Raw genomic sequence first — 11891 nt, 5'->3', positions numbered from 1 at the left:
GGAAGAGAAAGCATCTGTCTGTCTTGTGTACCTGCTTGGTTTAAATTTAAAGGCTGGGGGAAACCTTTAATTAAAAAATATACACAGAAAGGAAAATAGAAATATTAGAAACTGTTTATTAAAAGACTTGCAAATTCAATGGCAAAAGATTTACAAAACAGCCCCAGAGCTTTACACTTAAAAAGCAGCTTATTAAGAACATAAGAATATAAGAATCGCCTCTGCTGAGTCAGACCACAGGTCCATCGTGCCCAGCAGTTCGCTCCCATGGTGGCCCCCAGGTCAATGACCTGTAAGTGATCTATTACTCTAAAGCATTTGTACTGTATAGTAACCCTCTAATTATACCCTTCAATCCCCTTTTCCTTCAGGAATTTGTCCAGTCCCATTTTGAAACCCAAAATCGTACTCTGCTTTACGACCTCCTCCGGAAGTTCATTCCAGGTGTCCACCACCCTCTGAGTGAAGAAGAACTTCCTGGCATTTGTTCTGAATCTGTCTCCCTTCAGTTTTTCCGAATGCCCTCTAGTTTTTGTTGTCCCTGCCAGTCTGAAGACTCTGTCCCTCTCTACCTTCTCTCTACCCTTCATGATCTTGTAAGTTTCTATCATATCCCCTCTAAGCCTCCGCTTCTCCAGGGAAAAAAGCCCCAGCCTGTCCAGTCTCTCAGCATACGAAAGGTTCTCCATGCCCTTTATCATTTTTGTTGCTCTTCTCTGGACCCTCTCCAGTATCGCCATATCCTTCTTAAGGTACGGTGACCAGTACTGAACGCAGTACTCCAGATGCGGTCGCACCATCGCCCTATACAGCGGGAGGATGACCTCCTTGCTTCTGGTAGCGATACCTTTCTTGATAATGCCCAACATTCTGTTCGCCTTTTTCGAGGCCACGGCGCATTGTGCCGTCAGTTTCATTGTTTTATCCACCATAACCCCCAAGTCCCTTTCTAGATTGCCCTCCCCCAATGATATCCCCCCCATTGGGTTTCCTTTCCCCATGTGCATGACTTTACATTTCTCCACATTGAAGCTCATCTGCCATGTAGTAGCCCACTCACTCAGTTGGTTCATAAACTGAACACAGAGAGAAGAAAGCTTTTAAGGGTGAAAGGTGGAGAACTGGGTCACAGTGCTCCTACATACTTTCTATCTTTGAATATCAGAGCTGAATCCGAAATAGTGACTGGGTAGGGTTACCATATGGCTCCAGAAAAAGGAGGACGGATTGAGACACCCGGGTTTTACTTCCACCGAAAGAAATGGAAGTAAGGAGGATGGATCGAGACATCTGGATTTTACTTAAACAGCAATGGAAGTCAAACCCGGATGTCTCAATCTGTCCTCCTTTTTTTGGAGTCATATGGTAACCCTAATTTGGACTCCAGTAAGGTAACCTGATGGTGCCGTATCTTCAGAAGGAAGCTGAACTGGTTCTGGTTTCCTACTTCCTGATGTTCTACAAATCCCTAGATGAAGGGGAAGGGAGTGAAACCGTGACCAGCTGTAACGGGAGCACCTCTCACTTCTTTCAGAGATTTCAGTTTAATAGTCAACCCAACAGGTGGCCATAGGGGTCCAACCCTGTAAAGGCTGACTTATTCAGTGGCAATTCTGACCATCAAGTGCCATGGACCTGCTAAAAATGCTGGCAACCAAGTTCCTGGATTCAGATGTTTCCTGGAAGGAAGTAGTCTAATGCTTAGCACAGCGGACTGAGAACTGGGCAAACTGGTTCAGTTCCCACTGTGGGCCCATGTGCTTCTGGGCTAGTCACTTAACTCTGTTTCCCCAGGTACAAAAGCTTAGATTGTGTGCCCCTTAGGGACAGAGAAAGTGCCTGCATGTAATATGCAAAGTTCTATGACCCCGAAGGACTCTATACCAAGAATGATATAAACACTAGTGTTTAAGCCTGCTAGAATAGATGCTAGCCAGTCAACAGGGATCACTATTAGACTAATAGAGTTTCTTTTTTGGGTATGCATTCTCGATACAGGTAGGGTTATGATATCTGTGAAGATAAAAAAGAGGACACATGACCCCACCCATTCCTGGCCCCTGCCTCCCACTGATCCCAGTCCCACCACCTCACCTTTCACCATTTCCTTAGTCCTCTGTACCGTTATTGTGCGCTGAGACGCTCTCCTGCTCAGTGGTTCTATTGTGCATATGCGGAGGCATGGAGGCACGACGTTTCAATCCTAGTGCGCATGCGCTAACTAAGGGTTTTATTATTATAGATAATCGGCTGGGACTAGGGAGTGACAGGCAATACACTTTCCCTTACTCATTCACTCCCTCCCTCTGTCATTTCTCCCCTCAGTTCCTCATCCTCCAAGGTTGAATGGAAGGCCGTGGGCTACCCACAGACAATCCTCCTCTGGTTGGACAGGTCAAGCGACAGGAGGCACAACTGTTGCTGTTTTCCGGGTCTCGCCAAGTCTATGTAGCTAGAATCGACGTTTCAGCCATCGTGCTGTGGTTTGCTTCAGGGTATGCTGAGAGGTCTGCAGTTATGTCTTTATAGACAGTGGGTTGACAGGGCGGTCAGTTGGGTCGTGAATTTGGATTTTGGCGGGAATGTTCGTTGGTCACGGATTTGAAATTCCACGCCAGAATTCAAATCCGTGATCAACAAACTTTCCCACACCCATTGGCTTCCAATTCCTCATCATATCTCGTACAAAATAGCCCTTTTATCATTTAAAGTCCGCCATTCAAATCTTCCTCTGTTTCTGGGCAGACTCTTAGATCCTTACGTTCAAGCGACCAAAATCTCTTATCTGTCCCCTCACTAAAGATCAGAGGCACTACAGTTACGAAACTCCCTCCCTTATCTCGGAAAAGAAGACGCTTTAGATAGGTTCAGAAGTTCCTTAAAGGCCTTTTTATATAAGGATGCTTTCAAAAACTAAACCTTGAACCAGGGTCCTGATAACGTATATTTTGCCCACTCATGCACTCTTATCTATTTTAATATGATCTATAACACTTGTTTTCCCCAACCTACTGTTGTAACCCTTTTACTGTGCCTTTTTCTCCTTCAAAACTGTAGTTCTACCTTCTTCCCTTATGTAGCTGGTTTTAAGAAAGGTTTGGACAAGTTCCTGGAGGAAAAGTCCATAGTCTATTATTGAGAAAGACACGGGGGAAGCCACTGCTTGTCCTGGATTGGTAGCATGAAATATTGGTTTTGGCCACATACTAGTGACCTGGATTGACCACAGTGAGAATGGGCTACTGGGCTTGATGGAACCATTGGTCTGACCCAGTAAGGCTGCTCTTATGTAGATTCGTCTACATCTGCATTTGTCTTAGTTAGGATTTTAATCAATCTTGTCTTCTCTATTTTAAAATATGCACATTGCATAGAAGATTTTTTTTTATTAAGCGCTTGAATCAAATTTTAAATAAACTGTAAACTGTAAAATTCAAATTAATGACCTACAGACCTCCCTGTTCCCAATCAGGTCACTCAACCCACTATATATAAAGACAAACTGCAGACCTCACAGCATATCCTGAACAATGGCCGATACGGCAGTTCTACCTACACGGACGCGGCGAGACCCGGGAAACGGCAACAATCATGACGCCAGCTGCGGAAACCGAAGAGAACAACAGGAGACACATTTAATCAGGATGCTAAGAGGGACTGAATGAGTGAAAGGCGATGGGGTTCTTGAAGAATGAGAGTTGGAAGTAAGTAGATCATCGTTTGGGGGAAATGGGGGATAGGAAGCAGGGTAAAAGAGGGAATAAGAATTTGAGACAGAAGGTAATAGGGGCAGTGGAGGGAAGAATGAGGGCTATGACTAACTGGGCCTCGTGATCCACAGCTGTCTTTTGGGCCTGCTGTAATGTTTGCAGTGTTGCCTTTTACTAGGTAGGGCTGTAGCAGTTTTAAGCCTAAGGATTAGTGTTGCTATGGCAAGTTTGAGGTAGAGACTGTGCTTTTTTTTTAATGTGAATTTTATGTTATTTTGCAAAGGATCTGGTAGCAGAACGCGTGTACTTCTGTTCATGAGTTAACACAACTTTAAGTTTTTGTACGATGTTCATAAGCTGCATGGGGCTCTGATGGAGGTCTACTCTCAGTTATCTGTGCTGCATTCGTACATTATGTGTATCACTGTAATGTCTGCACAGGTTTCTGGTGAAGATCTGCTCTTCAGCTGTCTGTGCTGTATTCATGCGTTACTCGAGAGGGTTCAGAGAAGAGCGACACGTCTGATAAAAGGGATGGAAAACCTTTCATACACTGAGAGATTGGAGAAACTGGGTCTCTTTTCCCTGGAGAAGAGGAGACTTAGAGGGGATATGATAGAGACTTACAAGATCATGAAGGGCATAGAGAGAGTGGAGAGGGACAGATTCTTCAAACTTTCGAATAATAAAAGAACAAGAGGGCATTCGGAAAAGTTGAAAGGGGACAGATTCAAAACGAATGCTAGGAAGTTCTTCTTTACCCAACGTGTGGTGGACACTTGGAATGCGCTTCCAGAGGGCGTGATAGGGCAGAGTATGGTATTGGGGTTTAAGAAAGGATTGGACAATTTTCTGCTGGAAAGGGGGATAGAAGGGTATAGATAGAGGTTTACTGCACAGGTCCTGGACCTGTTGGGCTGCCGCGTGAGCGGGCTGCTGGGCACGATGGATCTCAGGTCTGACCCAGCGGAGGCATTGCTTATGTTCTTATGTTCTTATATACAGGTTTCTAATGAAGAGCCGCTCTTCAGCTCTCCGTGCTTTTATTCCTGTTTTACATATATTGGTGTGGCATCTGCACAAGGAAGGTGGAGTGTAAGCAAACTCTTAAAAGAAGGAAGATTTGAAAGTTTAAATGTCATTGTCTCCCAGGGCATGAAATAAAGTTCTAAATATGAAGCCAGGGAGAGGAGAGTGGCTCTGTTTGCTTTACCTGCTGGCCACGTCCACTGAAGATATTTTTCTCTCCTAAGGCTGCCTCTTTAATTGTGTCGAATCAGCAAGCCTCTTATTTTTTTCTTTCTTTCTGTATCCCATTTTTTTTTCTTCTTCCTTTTTTTGATGTAAAGTATTTGCACAGCAGGAGGGCCTGGCTGCTATTAGAAACCCAGTACAGCTCTTTCCTGGGGGTAAAGTGTCAGAAGACAGAGAGGGAAAAGCTTTTTTTTTGCCGATAGAATTAATAGGGTGAAACTGCCTGATAGACAAAGTGGTGAATTAAATTCCCACAGCGCTCCACTGAAGATAACTGGGGGTGGAGGCAAGAAAAATCCAGAATGACTTAGGTGTAGCAGATGCCAGAGAAAGGAAAGCGGATTTGATAATTCCGTATTGTGTAGGGTGGGGAGTTGAAACTGGGCTTGCAGTGCCCAATCCTGTCTCCTAATTATTCTAGACAAAAGTCAGCCACTTCCAGACAAAAAACTTGCCGCCCAATTTAAGCTGTGATGGCGTTTGATTTGGCCGCCTGTTGCTGCCGGGTTTTTAAATCCCTGGATATTGAATGCCAGCGTCTGGATATCGGTTGGCAGTGAAATGGAACGGGCCACTGGGACCATAGCCAGCCTTGCCCACATTTTACCCTATGTGGTGTCAACAGTTTAAGAACCTAAGGGCAGGGCCAGAGATCAGCTTGTTCCTCTGCCCCTACGTGCGTATAGCTCCAAGCGAAACTGCGATATTCACTCACTAGCCAGTTAAGATGGCTTTTAAAAAAAATCTTATGTTTTCAAAAATTTACTTGAATGATCCATCCATCAAAACACGATCTTTGTACACGGAAAATAAAGCTTTGCTGGTAAAGAACATGTATTCTTTTAATTTATTTGCATAAGAACATAAGAGCTGCCATACTGGGACAGACCGAAGCCCAGTATCCTGTTTCCAACAGTGGCCAACCCAGGTCCCAAGTACCTAGCTAGATCCCAAGAAGGTTTTATGCTGCTTATCCTAGGAATAAGCAGTGGATTTCCCCAAGCCATCTCAAGAATGGCCCGTAGACTTCTCTTTTAGGAAATGATCTAAAACATTTTTAAACCCTGCTAAGCTAACTGATTTCAGCACATTCTCAAGCAACAAATTCCAGAGTTTAATTACACGTTGTGTGAAGAAATAGTTTCTCTGGTTTGTTTTAAATCTACTACTTAGTAGCTTCATCACGTGTCCCCCAGTCGTAGTATTTTTGGAAAGGGTGTACAAGCGATTCACATCTACCCTTTCCACGCCACTCATTATTTTATAGACCTCTATCGTATCCCCCCTGAGCCGTCTCTACTCCAAGATGAAGAGCCCTAACTGCTTTAGCCTTTCCTCATAGGGAAGTCATATCATCCCTTTGATCATTTTTGTTACCTTTTCTAATTCTGCTGTATCTTTTTTGAGATTATGGTGACCAGAACTGCACACAGTATTCGAGGTACGGCCGTACCATAGAGCGATATAAGGGCATTATAACATTTTCATCTTTGTTTTCCATTCCTTTCCTGATAATTCCTAACATACTATTTGCTTTCTTAGCAGCTGCCGCCCATTGAGCTGAGGGTTTCAATGTATCCTCAACAATTTCTATTCCATACTATGTAAAATTCTCAGCAGATCTGCTGCTACTGTCCTGTGTCCGACTCTTGGATACTGTGTAGGCCAATCCTCGCCACACTTCGCCGGCTTCTTTCAGTGGCTTGATGTTTATTCCCGTGTCATTCCTGATGGTATCCAGCCAATGGGCCTTTGGTCTTCCCAGTTTCCTTTGACCACTGACCATTCCGAGTAGCACCTCCTTTTCTGGTGAATTCTCCCTCGTCAAATGTCCAAAATAAATCAGTTCTGTCTGGTAATCTTGCCTTCCAGGCAGATCACAAAGTAATAAATATATGTACACAATCCGTTCAAGAAATAAAAGACCAATACGATACACCAAATTATTAAAATCAAACAAAAGAACAATAGTGACCAGTTGCCAGGTGATCTCTCAATCTCACACATCAGAGGTTAAAACATTTTAAATGAATTAAAAATTAACCCCCCCTTTTTACAAAACCGTAGTGCGGTTAATAGCACTGGTTGCCGCCGGTAACAGCTCTGACACTCATAGAATTCCTCTTACCGCCGCAGCTGTTGCTAAAAACCACACGATGGTTTTGTGAAAATGGGGAGGGGGGGGGGGTTAAGAATAATTTTGGAAAAAGAAATACACCGAAACCAGCCTCGTTGAGTAGAAAGTTTAGAACAGCTTTTCCTGGGTCCTAACTTCCCACCTCCTCACATTTTTGATCACGCTGCACTAGGGGTTTTTAGCGCGGGCCAGCGAGGTAAGTGCTCCGACGCTCGGAGGAATTCTGTGCGCATCGGAGCATTTACCACGCCGGCTCGCGGTAAACATCTCTAGCGCAGTTTCATAAAAGGGGGCCTTTATTTGGTTAATCCGCTGGTGCACTGGTTTTCCACATAGTCCTCGGGACACAATGAGCCAGTTGGGTTTTCAGGATATCCACATGCGTGCGCTACCTCCTTGCTTTGCAAATCTCGCTCATGCATATCAAGTTTCATTAGGATTTTATATACCGCCTATCAAGGTTATCTAAGCGGTTTTACAATCAGGTACTCAAGCATTTTCCATATGTATTGTGGAAATCCTGAAAACCGGATCGGCTGCTTGTGTTCCAGCGACTGTCACTTATATAGCGCTGAAAGGCGTCCACAGCGCTGTACATTTGACATTTAATAGATGGTCCCTGCTCAGAAGAGCTTGCAGTCTAACTTGGACAGACAGACATGACACATAGGGTTGGGGATGCAGAACCCAAGGTGAGAGGAGTTAGGAGTTGAAAGCACTCTCAAAGAGGTGGGCTTTTTTTTTTTTTTTAAATATTTAAACACTTTTATTGAAGGAATAAAGTAAAAATACAATCATATGCAGTATTCATAAAGATATTCCTTACAAACGATTTCACACATTTAAAAATCTAATCCTATCATGACAAACTATCATTCCTTCAAACAATTTATATTACAAACCATAGTCCCCCATTATCACCCCCTTCCTTTCTCCCCCTCCCTCCTTCCCATTCCCCCTTCCCTCCCAGGATGAAAGGTGAAGGTTTTGGAATACAATGAAGGCAACCATAGCTTCAGTGTAATTCATTAAGAATTAAACTTCTTGCTCTAGGTGAAAGTTTTTGAATATAGGGGGTCCTAAGTTTTCAAAAAGAAACAAGCTTTTAACTGGGCCTTGAACACTGGCCGAGACGGAGCCCGCCGTAGGGATTCGGGCAGCTTGTTCCAAGCATACGGTACAGCAAGGCAGAAGGGATGGAGTCTGGAGTTGGCAGAGAAGGAGAAGGGCACAGATAGGAGGGACTTACCAGCTGAGTGGAACTCACCGGGTAGGGGAACCTAAGGGGCAATGAGTGAGGAGAGATAGTGGGGTGCAGCCCAGTGAAGTTAAAAGTTTATTTATAGCTTGATATACCGACCATCACAAGTATCTGACTGGTATTTAAAATTGCATAAGGAAAATAATAAAGTGAAATTAAAAAAAAAAGCATTTGTAGCAGCTAGTTGACTGAGTATTGCCGCTCACTGGATCACCTCCTGCTCCACTCAAGCTCCACCTCCCAAACTGCCCTGGTATGGTACGGATACTGCCGCTGAAAATCTGCATAGAGCTACGCTGGGGGTATTTACTGCCAGATAAGGCAGTAAAACAAAATAGCCCATAGCACTTTTTTCAAGATAAATGCTGTTGCGTGTCGACTCGTTAGCTCCTCAGTGGACAAGAAACTAAGGAAGAAATCTGTCTAAAATTCGAAAGGAGAATGATGACCTTGTGTCTGCGATTCAAAATTGAAATACAATGCAAGAGAGAGCAGGTGATGTTGAAACATAAAATGTTAACATGAAAAACAGGACTACAATTCCCAGGATGCTTTGAGATGGGTGTGGCCAAAACCCGCTGTAGGCTGAGTTTGTCCAAGTGGCATGGAGAAAGGGGCAAGGGAAGCGTTTTGTCATATGTTGCTTCTTGGCTGAACCTAGGTCAGTCACAACAGGCTGAGCCTGGTTCTGGACCTGTCGTTCACATAAAGCTTTGAGGAGATTTGCATCAAATTCATTGGATCACAGCAAAACTTGAACCCACAAATTTAAAAGCTTGTTCACAAAACGTAGAACATTTTTTTTGTTGTTTTAATGCTCAGTTGTTATTAAGGGAAACAGTCTGAGGTCTCAAAATGTCTCTTCAGATCAAAATGTTCTTTAAAAAGAAAAACTGAGTCTTCTAGAGTCTTTCAATAAAGGCAGTAGCGTTGCAGCTGAGGTTCCCCCAGTCCCTGATGGACTAGATTGAAGATGTCACCTTTACAAGATTGACATGAGTGATAGAGAGTTTCATGGCAGTGAAAGGAGAGACAAACTCAGGATGCAGACGGCAGTGCTGAGTGAACCCATCGCTCCATGAAATATTTAATAGTATAAACCACATTCTTCAGTGTCTCCGAGAATAATTTCTACTTTCTGCATCATCTTTTCTTATTTCCATATACTTTAAGAAATGTACTGTGAAATCGTGAAGGAACTCCCAGAAAATGTAATCTCTCTTGATTGGGAAGAGGGTGGGCAGGAGAAGAGCAACCATGACTCCTGCAAAAAAAAAAAAAAAATTCCCAGAGATCTTCTTCAAACAGAAAAGGAAAAAAAATGATCTGCCTCCCACTTTCAGGCCTTAACATGACCTTTCTTCACTCAGTGTGTAGTTAAACTCTGGAATTCATTGCCGGAGAATGTGGTGAAAGCAGTTAGCTTAGCAGGGTTTAAAAATATATATATATTTGGATAAAGTCTATGGACGTAAGATGGACTCTGGGAAATCCACTGCTTATTCCTAGGATAAGCAGCTTAAAATCTGTTTTACTACTTGGGATCTACTTGTGACCTGGGTTGGCCACTGTCAGAAACAGGATACTCAATGTTTTTCTTTTCCTCAGATAATTCCATTTGTTCAAGGCTAAAGGATCAGTCCTTTAAATGCCTTCATATTTTGACTTTTTAAAAATCAAAGGGAGTCAAAGTGGAGAGAGGTCACTGGTCTGACTAAAGGTGCAAAGTCCTAAAGAGAAATTTGAAGGCCATGGATTGAATAGCAGGAGATTCTGTGTGGAAATCATCATTTGGACGATGAGGTGGTGTTTATGTATCTCTGTTCAGTGTTGACATCTGAAAAGAGAATAATTATATTCTAGGTGTTAAGAACATAAGAATTACCGCTGTTGGGTCAGACCAGTGGTCCTTCGTGCCCAGCAGTCCGCTCCCACCACGGCCCCTAGGTCAAAGACCAGTGCCCTAATTGAGTCTAGCCTTACCTGCGTTCGTTCTGGTTCAGCAGGAACTGGTCTAACTTTGTCTTGAATCCCTGGAGAGTGTTTTCCCCTATAACAGCCTCCGGAAGAGCGTTCCAGTTTTCTACCACTCTCTAGGTGAAGAAGAACTTCCTTACGTTTGTACGGAATCTATCCCCTTTCAACTTTAGAGTGTTCCCTCTTGTTCTCCCTACCTTGGAGAGAGTGAACAATCTGTCTTTATCTACTAAGTCTATTCCCTTCATTATCTTGAATGTTTTGATCATGTCCCCTCTCAGTCTCCTCTTTTCAGGGGAGAAGAGGCCCAGTTTTTCTAATCTCTCACTGTATGACAACTCCTCCAGCCTCTTAACCATTTTAGTCGCTCTTCTCTGGACCCTTTCGAGTAGTACCGTGTCCTTCTTCATGTACGGCGACCAGTGCTGGACGCAGTATTCCAGGTGGGGGCGGACCATCGCCCGATACAGTGGCATGATAATCTTCTCCGATCTGTTTGTGATCCCCTTCTTAATCATTCCTAGCATTCTGTTTGCCCTGGACGGTTTCATTGACTTGTCTACAAGTACTCCCAAGTCTCTTTCCTGGGGGCTCTCTCCGAGTACCGCACCGGACATCCTGTATTTGCACTGCCCAACCAGTTTTGTTCCTTTATTCCCTAGTGATGAAATAAGGGATTAGGTCAGAGATCTGTTTGACTCATGCAAAGCCTTGAAAAGTTTCTGCAGTCCCGCTCGGAACTATATTCAAAGGAAGATTTGAAAAAATCCTGCCTCTCGCTTTCCCTTTTGTCTGTCAACCAGAGGGTTGGGGATTTCAAGCAAATGAATCTAGAACTTTCTTTGTATTTAACATTTATCTTTTAATAGCTTAATCATGGTGCTGGTGACTGAGGTGACCTCCAGCTGTCTGAATTTTCCCTTCTGCTTATTAAAATGAAAATATATTCAAATACAATGAGGACATGGCTGCCGTACAGATGGGAAACAGCTGCTTGAAATGTTCCTGGTGTATTGCAGCCAGACTATTCCTTTCTCTTTTTTTAAATTGGATGCTGTAAGCTAACCAGACAGTATTTGGGGTGGGGGGTGGGGGGGATAAGAACTGCCATCAAACCCAGTAGCTTTCTTCAAGTTTCAAGTTTCAAGTTTATTAAATTATTTGATTAAACGCTTTTCAGGATACAAAGCGTTTTACAAAGAAATAAAATTGGATTTCTTAAATCACAAATACATCGTAAATAAAAATAATTACTTAAAAATTAAAAACAAACTGGGGTAACAAACACATGGAACAGTAGGAAAGTAGGGAAAAGAAAAAATACAATAAAAAAATAAAAAAAATAAAAAAAATGTGTTAATCAGATTAGGTTAGAACATAAGGATGATGTGAGAAAAGGATTTGCAAACTTAAAAATCTAAAAAAAAGGGGATATAAAATCAGAGTTTAATACAAAACAATGAGTATAGGAATCAACCGAAAAATAAACTTTTAGTTAAAGGCTTCTTTAAAAAGAAAACACTTTAAACTAGTTTTGAATTTATTCAAATCT

The sequence above is a fragment of the Geotrypetes seraphini genome, chromosome 16 (assembly GCF_902459505.1).
Source record: "Geotrypetes seraphini chromosome 16, aGeoSer1.1, whole genome shotgun sequence".
Taxonomy (NCBI): Eukaryota; Metazoa; Chordata; class Amphibia; order Gymnophiona; family Dermophiidae; genus Geotrypetes; species Geotrypetes seraphini.
The sequence above is the reverse complement of the archived record's forward strand: the minus strand, read 5'-3'. Positions refer to the sequence as shown.